The sequence below is a fragment of the Tauraco erythrolophus genome, chromosome 1, assembly GCF_009769465.1.
Source record: "Tauraco erythrolophus isolate bTauEry1 chromosome 1, bTauEry1.pri, whole genome shotgun sequence".
NCBI classification, from domain to species: Eukaryota; Metazoa; Chordata; class Aves; order Musophagiformes; family Musophagidae; genus Tauraco; species Tauraco erythrolophus.
In genome coordinates, this window is record NC_141465.1 from 70,938,945 (window position 1) to 70,952,217 (window position 13,273).

Here is a 13,273-nt window from a genome sequence, read left to right on the forward strand (position 1 = left end):
ATGATTTCCCCACACCCATGAGCCTCCAAAAGTATGTTCTAGATTATAAAAAGATCCTACACTTTCAGTGAAAGAATATTCATAAAGGACATACACAAAGTGGCACGAGAATGAGAAAAATACACTTCAGTGCTACAGAAGCTGGTTATTATTAAAATTCATGAATTACATCAGTTTTAAATGGGGCCTCAAGAGGTGACTGAAGCCCCAATCTACTGGGGGAAGCACCGAGGAGAGAGCAGTCTTTGCCCTGAGATGCCGTGACTTTAAATGTCCAGAGACAGACAGTGGGCTAGATATCCTAATGAATCATAGAATCATAGAATCGTTAGGGCTGGAAGGGACCTTCAAAGGTCATCTAGTCCAACCCCCCTGCAAGGAACAGGGATATCTCCAACTAGATCAGGTTGCTCAGGGCCTCAAGTTAAAGGAAGTTAAAGGAAAAAGGACAAAACATCAGTGGAACTAAACAGAACATAATAAGCTTAAACCACAGCAGACCAGCTGCTTACAACTGCTACGTGTCCAAATCCAATCAACTTTGGGCCTCTGCCTGTTTCTAAAATTCAACCTGCATTTTCCACGTTCTTCGGCTAGCAGGCAACACAGCGCCAAGCGTTAACTGGTGGAAGCCAGGAGGGCTTAGCGCGTGGGATCCTCCGAGCTGACATGGTCATTCCCCTGCGTTAGCTCGTTTCCCTTGCCAGGACCTGCTGCCAACCTGCCAGAAGCCGGCTGTTTCATCCCTGCCACACAGCCAGCTGCCAAACAGCTGTCACCACAAACAGCGTTCAAAACTCTGCTGCCAGCAAGTTAACTATTCAAGTATTTTTAAAATGTGGGAGGGGTGACTTGAAAGTATGCATGATGTAGGCGCGCACACACTTGTGTTTGCACTGGAATTATCATGCTTCTCAGACGTTTGGAGGAACGTTAGGTCAGCAGCTATATCAAGTCATGTCATTTGCTTTGCAGATTTTAATTCTCATGCAGTGATAGATCTTCCTTGTCAGATGGCTCACTAGCTATTTTCCATCTTGCATTTTGGTAAATTGCAATTCTCAATCCACATTAATTCTATACCACAGTTAATGACAAATGAGTTAATCATGATGAAATCTTTACAGAGGTTCCTTTGGGTTACCTACTTAAGCTGCTGTCAGTATTACACAGTCATTACATTCAAATTAAAGGATTATTACGGCATATATTGAATATTTGGCTTCACAGCAGGTAGAGTTCTGTTCAACACATCTAGGATGCTGAGAAACAGCCTCCTTTGGTCCCCCTCTCCCAAATATCACCAGCAGGAGAAAACCCAATGGGATTACCTTATGAAAATATTCCTAGTATGACCTGCTTCATATTTACTTCTAGAGTGCTCTTGAGACTGCTTCGTATTTCACAGCAGTGCCCAGTAACGACACGATCACTTTAGTACTCAGTGATCACACCGCTCTTACTGTGCCACTCTTACGAATCTCTAATTCCCTGGCACAAAAGGCATTATAGCCTGTTCACTAACAACCCCAAAAGAAAAGACTGCTAGTTGTTTCTTTTTGCTGTCGTCACCATCATCCCTATCCTGACATAGCGGATAACTGGATGCTGCAGGAAACACCAAGTCTGTTCATTCTTCTGCCAAGTGTCCTGTAAACTAGAGGTGCACTGAGAATTTTCCCTGAGACATGCTAAATAATCTCCTTAAGCCCAGTTCCTGGGAGGCAGGTTACATGTACAGGTGACTACTCTCAAGGGCACCTGGGGAACGCTCTTTATAGCAGCACGGAAATAAACACTGGAATCCTCAGTTCTTGGGGAAAAGTTCTCCACTTATCTCAACCATCAGGGGATCATGGTATAATGTAACTGTAAGCTTCAATTCAATTCAACTCCACTACATATTCCTAACTTCATTTACTCTAGATTTGTACAAATAAAAAGGTAAGGTGAAGTTCCTCAACTGTTTTTATTCCTTAACAGTGCAAATGCCAACGCTTGGCTTCCTGTACAGGTGGACTAAGCAGAAAACATGATAGCGGTACAAGTCAAGGAAGGGAAAAACTGGGTTCATATCTATACCGAACCGATTCTGAATTTGATGGCAGAAATACCCAGATGCATGTAAAAGTAACTTTGGGCCTCTCAGAGCTCTTTATTTTTCTCGAGACTCGTCCAAATGCTTTGGGTCTGACAACATACAGATGCAAGAAGATTGCTAAGGGGGCTTTAGCTCCCCACAACATCCTCAGCTGCCTTGGCACCTGCACTGGCATCACCACTGCCCACCTCTCCCCTGAAGCTAACCTCGCACTACTCACACTCTTCCAGCACCTCAAGTCTGGAAGCCGGTAACCAGCACCCCTGGCACCCCCAGCCATCTCCCTTCCCTCGCCCGGCGCTGCACCATCTCCCACACCGGGAAAGCACACCCAGGGGACTAACTGCCACTTCTAAGGGCCTGAAAGGTTATTCTGGAAATGAAGTAAAAAAAAAACCCACAGTGCGTTGAAGTCCAGGAATGTCTTTTAACCCTACTAAGTCTTCCTACATCATGGACAACAAATAGTAACAGTGAAGGGGCAACGGGTGAAAAAAGTGAGGAAAAGAAAAACCCACTGTGTTTTCTTTTTTTTCTGATTTTGAGATACTCCTCAAATTAGCAAAATTCTCTCCTGACGAGATCAAATATGAAAGGAAGGCCATACTGCGTTAACAGCTTATAATTCGAGTGTTGCAGAAGTACGTGGCAGGAAGAAAACACATCAGCTAAGCAACCAAGGTGAAAAATTTCTTCTTAAATACAATTCCAGCAGCAAGATATGACTCTAATCAGAGCGCAGTTGTTTGAGAATGGCAAGCTTCAATAGTTTCCCCTTCTCCAACAAATGCTCATGCATTTAGAAATACATTACAGATTTGTATGGGTTTAGTGGGAGATTTTTTTGTTGTTTTGTTCGGGTGTTTTTTAAGACAATGTCGAAGCACTGGTATGAGCCTACTATGAACTTCTCAGCACTCTGAAAGAAATACTGGACTAGAAGTGACCCACGTACTGTGTTCTGGGTGAGTAGGTTTAAACCTGTTCCTGTTGGGAACCACTTTCCTAGCTTGGCTTGGAAGAGTCTAGTGCCTGGATTCTTGTATAAAAAAAAAACACGATGGGCCAAAGTCAGAGAGTATTCAAAAGAAAAGAGAATTAAAAACAAAACCAAACGAAGAAGCCCAGCATGACCCACGGACTGCCTCAGTGACAAGTTTCACAGCATTCTACAGTCACACTGTGGCACATTCTTCATTAACAAAAAGATACTATTTTCTGTACGATTGTGCCAAAAAGAAGAAGAGAAAGCAGTTTTGGATTTGAAAACACTGTTGTGAGTTCTAAACTGAGCTGTAGCACAAAGAACACTGCTAACAATTATACCTGCATTTTTAAAAAAATAAAATCACATTGAACCAGAAGATGAACTGACTCTTTAAGATAACTGAAATACATAAAACCTCACAATTTCTTTGAGAAGTGTCATCACAGAAAGATAAAACAATATAACAGGTAAGTGAGTTTGGATTTAGGAAAAAAAAACAAATCCCTTCCCTCATTAAAAATACTTTTGCAGAAACAGTCTGACTCCAAAACTCTGCTGATTATATAGCCATCGATATCACATGTACTGTTTCACTGGTTCATAGGTCTACAAACACCAAGAATATTCTTTTATGAACTTAAAAATCTGCTTACATACAAAAATACTCATCTAGGTGCAACTTTATTAAATATCAATGACTGAGTGAACATCATAAGTCAAGGTAACAAAGCAAGCTCTTAGCTTGCTATCTAAAAGAAAAGGGACGGAAGCGTTTACCAAATATGTGACAAATGACTCTTTTCTTTGCTATTTTTCTAGAAGTATTATTGACACAGAAAGCAAACACAAAACCTTAAAATATGCCAAACCGCATCCATGTGAGATAACTTTGCATTGCGTAGCACTTTTAAGACAAAATTCCAGCATAAGGTTGTCAAAATAATAGCTCCAAGGGGCCCATTTACATTTTCCTAGCAGCTAATGAATTGCCATGAAAAACAGCAGCAGGCAAGCTTATGGGAAGCATCTTTAAATCTGTTTTTCCTCTTTCTAAAGTATGAGCCCAAGTGCTTACACTTTGGAGTGAAACACTCCCTGTTGACTCCAAAGACTGAAATAATTCTAGTATAACTTAGAGAAAAATTCATGAAAGTTATATTCATCACATACAAAGGCAAAACAAAAGAAAAAATTAAGCTACTACTCAGCTAAAAAATAAAAGAATCAAAAGGCAGGAAAATACGCATCAATGCCTTTAACCTGCATTTTGTAACATCTCATATAGATGCTTAAAAGAAAAATGCATGTGACAGGAAAGAGTATTTACTGTCATTTTTATGTGCCAATAGTTACTCTGAAACAGCAAGCCTGATAGAATCTAACTTCATGTAGAGCATGGATTACAGTTGACCTGCACTCAAAAGCCTCTGTACAATATAGTAACATATACTAATTAGCACTAATAAAAGCCACTTTAAAGGCACAGCTCTTCACAGCCCTCTTTTGATCTCTGGGCAAACAGAAGAGAATATGAACATTTGAAACAAATTAATTACAAGACAAATTGTTTACTTTCTATCAAACTAGTATAAAACAGCTTTGTCTTAATTGGGAAAATAGAAATTGACCTCGCATAATTGGAAAATGGGGTATAAAAATTTACTGCTTTTTCAATAGTGACACCTGATTTGGGTCTCAAGTTTACTTAGTCCTGGACATTTTGATGAAACTCTTGCAAAACAGTAATAGCGAAACCAAGGTATCGTTAAACTGATGAAGCAGAGTTGATTAGCTGTTTAACTAGCCAGAAGAACGTGGGGCACACAAATGTTGGTGATAAAGGAAAGCTTATGTAAAGTTGATGACCTAAGATGTAACCTAGCCTGATTAGCAAGGAAACAACCTAGAACCTTGACAGGGTCACTAAAAAGAAAGTCGGAGGGAGCAACTTCAAAATCCTCCTTCCTGAGAGTTTCCACTTCGATTTAACAGTACATAGTGTAACTCATCCCTTGCCACCTCCCCACATCCCCAACCCCCCGTTAGTTTCTACTGTGCAATCGTCAAAAACTCCCCCCAAAAATTTTCTCACAACTGCTCTGGAGAAAGAACCCAACAAAGGAAAAAGGGTCTTCCTGTCTGTGCCTCTCTCCCACAGTTAGCATTCCCCCATTCCTTTCTTAATCATAGGCAATAGACAAGATTCATATATTAAGGAATGATTAATTTATCTAAGAAAATAGAGAGACCATGTCAGAACTGCAGAACATAGGAGCATGTCCTGGCATTTGGGTGTGGGTAACCACCTCTGGTACATCCTTACCATGCAATGGGATAAAACCTGAGCATACAATAATCCTTGCCCTAAGGAATAAACTCATGTATGTTGCCTATAAGGGAATGACAGTGTATTCCAGCAAGGTCGCTAACCTAAATAGTTAAGAGAGTAGGACTGTGGGAATGCTACAACATGAGATTATTCAGTCAAGCATAGTATCAACAGATTGACAAGCTATGCCTCATTCAACCTCTGTTGCCTTCCTCCCAAGCTTTCCTCACTGCCAGAGCATTTGTGCAGACAGCTACATCCCAAGGTATGTAGGAGCACCCAGGTGAGACAAAGGTAGAGGGTACTGAGACAAAACAATGACTTCAGGCCATCTCACTTGTTTCAGTCCCAGTTTTGCAATTATACATAGCATCATTTTAATTATCTGCCAACTTCTGGGATTCCAAGCCACAGTCAGCTTTTGTTTTTCCCTTCTCTGCTTTTCACAAAAAAATTCAAGTTTCCAGGGACTGCAGCATCAATTTCTAATGGCACAGGCATCTTCCTCTTCAGCTGTCAAAAAAGATGTAATCAGCTAGAATTTGTGCTTCACTGCTTCCATTTGGTTATTTAACAGTGATAAATAAGGATCAACATTTGACTCCACAGTCTGAGTCAGACCCTTGTTATTGTCATGCTGTTTTCCATCAAACAATTCTACTGCACAGAATAGGAATCTGAAGCGACACGAGTACACCTGAGCTTTCAAACTGCTTTGTGTCTCATCTAGAGCTATGTTTCAGTGGGCAGGAATTTAAGTAGTTTATGTATAAAATATTACATACTTTCTCCTCTCCACTGACAATTTTATAGAAAACTACTTTGCTTCCAGGCTGATATTTGTCTTACGCCCAACAAGCGTGTCTTTCTGGAGGAAGGACCATGCACGTGAATCTTTCAGCAAAAGAGTTCTCTCAAGGTCAGCAGAAAAAGAAAAAAATGGGTATTTTTGCACTCTATACATTTGAATGTATCCTTTAAGACCAGTCGTTCTGCACAGTATCTTGGGATTTGCTGTCTTGATGCTTTTAAATGAAGTTCTGCAAGTTTGAGAGCTCCTCTTTAAACTCAGGATCAGGAGCGTATTTTCCACATTGCTTGCTTTTTCAGGACAAGTCATCTAAAGATCTAACTATTAATTGCAATTCCTGTTTTACCTAAGACTAAATTGGGCATCTTTGCTTTATCCATCAGGACTCATTTCTAGAAGCCTGGTTTAGTCAGCATCCGAATTACAGGCTACCAGCAATGTGCAGCATAAGAATATGCATAACAGAGTGAGTTCCAATTAGTTTATATACTCCTTAAATTCCCTAATTCCTTCACTCTGCTACAAAGTTCCTGCAAGACTTCAGACAAGTCATTTCACTGTACCTTAGTCATCTTCCACAAAATTGAAATAATTACACAAACCTTTTATGTATGAGTTGGACATGCAGGAGGAGCTCGAATTGAAGTGCTCAGAGGTAGACAGGGTGGTAGAGATTATTTTAATAGCCTTTCTAAGAAAGTTTTATTGAAGAAAAACTTCAATAGATAATTTTCACCGAAAATTTGCATTTTGAACAACCCACGCAAGTCAAAGTGTGCCCTAAGAAATCAGAAGAATCACTATCCCCTACCCTCTTATAACTGCCCTTGCTTCCTTTGGGGACACACAGGTCTGTCACTGTCACTACACTGAGCTATTTAGCCCCCTATCTAGCTCCAGCTGGGGCCAAAGAAAATGTAAAAGCAGGGCAAGCATTCATTCTTCCCTTGTTACTCACCTAGTCTCTGGCTATTTTCGTTGCACTTCCCGAGCCTTATATGGTCTCTCTACTGAGTATCACCTAATGGATTCCTCTTCACAGCACTTGATCAGTCTCTCTTTGAACTCATGGGAGGCAAAGATGGAAAGGATGTACTCCTCTTAGCTCCTCTCTCCACAAAAACTGATGCTAAATGCGTTGTGCTAGCCCACGTCCTGCCTCAGAAGACTGTTTAAAGTTCTTCCACTTAATTTCCAACATTTTAATGCTCCTGCCCATAGTGCTCTAGAGATAAAAATAAAGCCACAAGTATCCAGTGCTGGGCCCCAAACCCCAAAACCTCCTGCATAAAAAAATGATAATTCCATAGTTAAAACCATGGTAAGTCGTTACAAACCCATCACTGCTACTAAGAAAGAAAACTTGGCATAATATTAAAATACAATGAACAAGCAGCAGAAAACATGCCCACAGCATGAAATACTGGGAACAGAAACATACAGACAAATGATAGATTGTTCATGAAGCAGACTGCAACATTATTTATGATTACTACCTCACACTGTTCTTTAACTGTTCTTCCTAACACTGCTTTCCACTGCATTTATAAAAAACTTTCTTAAAAGGCCGAATTGTACCAGAAAACCATCTCAGTATTCACGGAAGTGTTAAATGCTTCACATAAGCCTCTGATCTACCAGAAGGAAAGTACCGATTAAGAGGAGTCCACTACACGAGTTTCTACTGATAACGCTGCTTTTACGATATATGTTTAAAGTCAGTTAACCTCAGGCAAATGGTGTCTGCTGGATCCAGCAGGATCTGGATCTAGGTGTGTTGGTATGGTTAACTTTTCAACCTTTTTGAAAAATCTCTGGTTAGGATAGTGCACATTTATCAAAAATCATCACGCTTTGTTTTTTTTATTAAAGTTCTTATTGAAATTCAAGAAGTCTTAAGAAAGGTGTTTCCATGGAATATTGCCTTTTATATATTGTCAGTTTGATACATGAGCTCTCTTTCTAGTGTGAGAATGACTTACAAATACACTCTCTGAGCCATCATTTTGCATCTTGAGCTCTTTCTTGGAACTGAGACTCAAGAAACACATGTAAGCCTGATTAATATTTCATGAATGAACTAATTTGAAGGAAATATAAGAAAAAATAATCCATCTATTCAGTCAAACAGAATTCCAGAAGCAAAACGTAGGAAGAGGGGAAAAAAAAAAAGTCTTATCAAGTACAATAATTCATAATAAAATAACCTATTGAAGCTGCCCAATTAAGAACTTTTTAACGTGTCAGGTAAGGTGAACAATCTGAGAGATCTGAAAAAAGTCATTTTATAGGAAAGTTGTCATACAATGTGAAACAACTATGGCTGACTGAAGTAAATGAGTGATATGTAGGGGAAAATAGTTTTTCTGATTAAAAAAATACATAGCTTTGCAGTTACAAAAAAGCCTCTAGGCCACAAGTGAACATGAAATTAGTAATCATCTAAATTAATAAGAACAGGACATACAGAAATAAAATTAAGAAACAGCAAAAATATACAGAGTTTACAACATAAGATTGCAGATAATGATAAAAGGAATAAATGAACAAAAAATGGTTGGGTTTGGGTTTTATTTTCAATTTACAGTACACCGCAAACTAAAAAAAAAAAAAAAAAACACCAAAACCCAAAACCAAACCCTGAATGTCTTTTCCTGGTATATCCCTAACGTGGCTTCCTATTTGAGTTGCTGATGAGTTGCTTTACATCTGTCTGGCCTTACCAAGACACAGCTCTCCATTACTACAGTGTCATACGATAACAGCCCATCGCTGTGGTGCGACCTTGAGAGAAGTACATCACAGAGGGAAATAAGATACGTGATACCTGTATCACCTTGTCCAATTTCTTCCAGATAACAGGCTTTATAATCCTTTTAAATTACATCTTCAGACTATTTTTTTCCCTCCACTATTCCACTTCAGCAGTCACTTCAGAATTACTTTATGAATGCTCACTTTTATGGTTAAAATCATAGAATGGTTAGGATTGGAAGGGATCTCAAAGATCATCTAGTTCCAAAATTCCAAGACCTCTGTCCTCCTTCACAGGCAGCAGTCCTCTTCCACCCATTCAGAGGAACAGCCTTCTCCACTACAGGACCTGCCCTCTGCTTCTCTTCTGGAGGACTTTCTTCTCCCTACTTCCAGGTCACAACTTCATTCAAGCTTTCTTGAATTAGTTGTTAAAAGCAACCATTTGTGCTTCATCTTCCTGAAGAACCACTCTCCTAAAGGACCCATATACTTTTGATACACATTCTGATTTCTGAGTAGAGAGTCCCTGCTCAGGGCCCACCCAGGCTCCTTGGCTCAGAAGTGAGGCACAGAGCAGAGCCTCTTCAGGGATGCTCTTACCCTGAGCAGTGGCTCTGGGAAAAGGATTGCAATCACATTGAATCTCAGTAGGGTATGTGCTTTCAAAATAAACCACACCTTTGCACATCAGAATTTCCAAATTGGATCTCAGGTGACAAAAATGTATACATATTTTGCATGGCCTGTCTAGAATACAATTGGGTTTTTTACAAAATCAGAGCTTTTTTACTGGCTGACAATACCAGCTTTCAATCAACTCAATTTGGAAATCTTTAACTGCAAGCCTTTATATGTTAATTGGTAATTCATATTTATTTGTTTTCATGTCAGCTCTATGCTTTATTTTAAAGACCTCTTCTGCATTCTGTATTGGTTTTAAATGTCAAGGTGCTGGCATCAAGGTAGCATCATGGTCTGGTTTGCCCATGATGGTATTTGGTAAGTGATCTCCCTGTCATTATGGTAACCTGGGATGATTACAAGGAAGTTGCTCGTGTACTCAGAGACCAGGTTAGAAAAGCTAAGGCCCTGACAGAGTCAAACCTGGCCAGCGATATTAGAAATAACAGAAAAGGATTTTATAGGTATGTGAGAGAAAAAAGGAAAATGAGAGAGAATGTGGAGCCTCTCTGGAAGGATACGGGTGACCTGGTTACTGAGGACATGGAGAAGGCTGAAATTTTCAACAACTTTTTTGCCTCAGTCTTCACTGGCAACCACTCAAACCACACCACCCAAATCACAGAGGATATTGGCTGGGTCTGGGAGAGTGAAGAACCACCCAGGGTAGGAGTAGATCAGGTCCGGGAACACCTAGAGAACCTGAAGGTGCACAAGTCCATGGGACCTGATGAGATACATCCACGGGTCCTGAAGGAACTGGTGGCTGAAGTTGCTAGGCCACTAGCCATCATATTTGAGAGGTCCTGGCAGTCTGGTGAGGTTCCTACAGATTGGAAAAGGGCCAACATAACCCCCATCTTTAAAAAAGGGACCAAGGACAACCCGGGAAACTACAGACCAGTCAGTGTTACCTCTGTGCCAGGTAAAATCATGGAACAGATTCTCCTGGTAGCTGTACTAAGGCACATAAAAAAATAACCAAGTGGTTGGTGACAGCCAACATGGCTTCACTAGGGGCAAGTCGTGCCTGACTAATTTAGTGGCCTTCTACAACAAAGCTACAGCTCTGGTTGACATGGGTAAAGCAACAGATGTCATTTTCCTGGACTTGTGCAAGGTGTTTGACACTGTCCCACATGACATCCTTGTCTCTAAAATGGAGAGACACGGATTTGACAGATGGACCACTCAGTGGATAAAGAACTGGCTGGATGGTCACACTCAAAGGGTTGTGGTCAATGGCGCAATGTCTACATGGAGACCAGTGTCAAGCAGTGTCCCTCAGGGGTCTGTTCTGGGTCCAGTGCTGTTCAACATCTTTGTCAGCGACATGGATGATGGCATTGAGTGCACCCTCAGTAAGTTTGCCGATGACACCAAGTTGTGTGGTGCTGTGGACTCACTTGAGGGAAGAGATGCCATCCAGAGGGACCTTGATAGGCTTGAGAAATGGGCCAGTGCAAACTGCATGAGCTTCAACAAGTCAAAATGCAAGGTCCTGCACCTGGGTCGGGCCAATCCTAGGCACAAATACAAACTAGGCACAGAGTGGGTTGAGAGTAGCCCTGAAGAGAAGGATTTGGGGGTATTTATAGATGAGAAGCTCAACATGAGCCAGCAGTGCGCTCATGCGGCCCAGAAGGCCAGCCACATCCTGGGATGTATCAAGAGAAGCGTGGTCAGTAGGTCAAGAGAGGTGATTCTCCCCTTTTACTCTGCTCTTGTGAGACCCCACCTCGAATACTGCGTCCAGTTCTGGTGTCCCCACCATAAGAGAGACACAGATTTGTTGGAGCGTGTTCAGAGGAGGGCCACGAAGATGATCCAGGGGCTGGAGCACCTCTGCTATGAGGACAGATTGCAGGAGCTGGGATTGTTCAGCCTTGAGAAGAGAAGACTTTGGGGGGACCTAATAGCTGCCTTCCAATACCTGAAGGGAACCTACAGGAAGGCTGGGGAGGGACTTTTTACAAGAGTGTCCACTGATAGGACAAGGGGAAATGGGTTTAAGTTGAAGGAGAACAGATTTAGATTACATCTTAGGAAGAAATTCTTCAGTACGAGGGTGGTGAGACTTTGGAATATATTGCCCAGAGAGGTTGTGGATGCCCCCTCCCTGGAGGTGTTCAAGGCCAGGTTGGACGGAGCCTTGAGTAGCCTGATCTAGTTGAGAGGCGTCCCTGCCCATGACAGGGAGGTTGGATTAGATGATCTCTAAGGTCCCTTTCAGCCTATGCCATTCTATGATTCTATGATTATCTGGACATACAAAAATTTTTGTTTTCTCATTTTCTCCCTGTTCTGTTGAAGAAGTCAAGTGAGAGAGCAGCTGGGTGGGTAACTGGCAGCCAGACAATGTCAACTCACCTTCATTGAGTTCTTTCCCAGAAATCTATTTTTAAGAAGTGAAGGAGATATTAAAAAACTGCAATTCCAGAAAGACCTACAGTAACACTGAAATTATCCTCTCCTCCCCCTTCCCAGCAAAACTTTACCAATTTTAAGAATCTTTTCATGAAAAAAAATGGTAACTTTATCATGGAAAGCAGATATTTCAGGTTTAGTAGTAGAAGTAGTACTACTGCTATGCCTACTAACAACAATATCTTTCTAACAAAAAAGAAGTGTTGACTGAAAGTTACTAATCAGGACCAATAAAACAATGAGTAGTTTTTAACTATCAAAACTGTCCTAGTTACTCTCTTATTATACAAAATCTGATTTTCTTTTGCAGAATCCACAAGGTGGCCACAGTTACTTGAGAAACTCAGTTTGTAACACATACATTTAAAAAAATCTAATGCATGAGGAACCTAACATGAATTATACACCTAAAACAATACTCTCATTCATTGTGAAATAGACTCACACTATAATATTAAGTTCAATACTACTAAACATTTTAATAAGTCTAGTCTTAGATCTGGCCAGACTCAGACATTCAAACAGATTCAAAAGCCATAACTCACTTTGGTCTCTAGAGTAATTGGGTCCAGTTTCCGCCATCCACTAACAATTAATTGTCTGCAATTAATATTTACAAAACAGCATTGGCTCTTTTTAAGATTTTATGTTTTGCAGATGATAAATATATCAGATAACAGATGATAAAGATCTAAAATTAATTTCTAACACACACCAAGTATTCTCCCAAAGTTCAATATGAAACCACACAGCTCAGCTAATGGCTCTCGGGCAAGGAAGTTACAACTTCCATTACTTGTCTAGCACTAGATGCGTACACAGATGTCTAAAAGCATTTAGGCATTCTTCATGACCTTTAAAGTGTCAGCACAAAGTAATGGTCACGAATTAATAGATGGTTGGAAAACAGCATGGATACTATCTGTGCTACGACAATCTTTGTGCAGAAAAGCTGGGATTTGCTCTTCTGGTAACTTTACTGGACCGTGTGGGTGTCCTCCCCAGCTTCTCCTGCTGCTTTCCCAGATTTAGAATCATAGAATGGTTAGGGTTGGAAGGGACCTCAAAGATCATCTAGTTCCAACCTTCCTGCCATGGGCAGGGACACCGTCCACTACAACAGGTTGCCCAAAGCCTCACCCAACTTGGCCTTGAATGCTTCCAGGGACGGGGCATCCA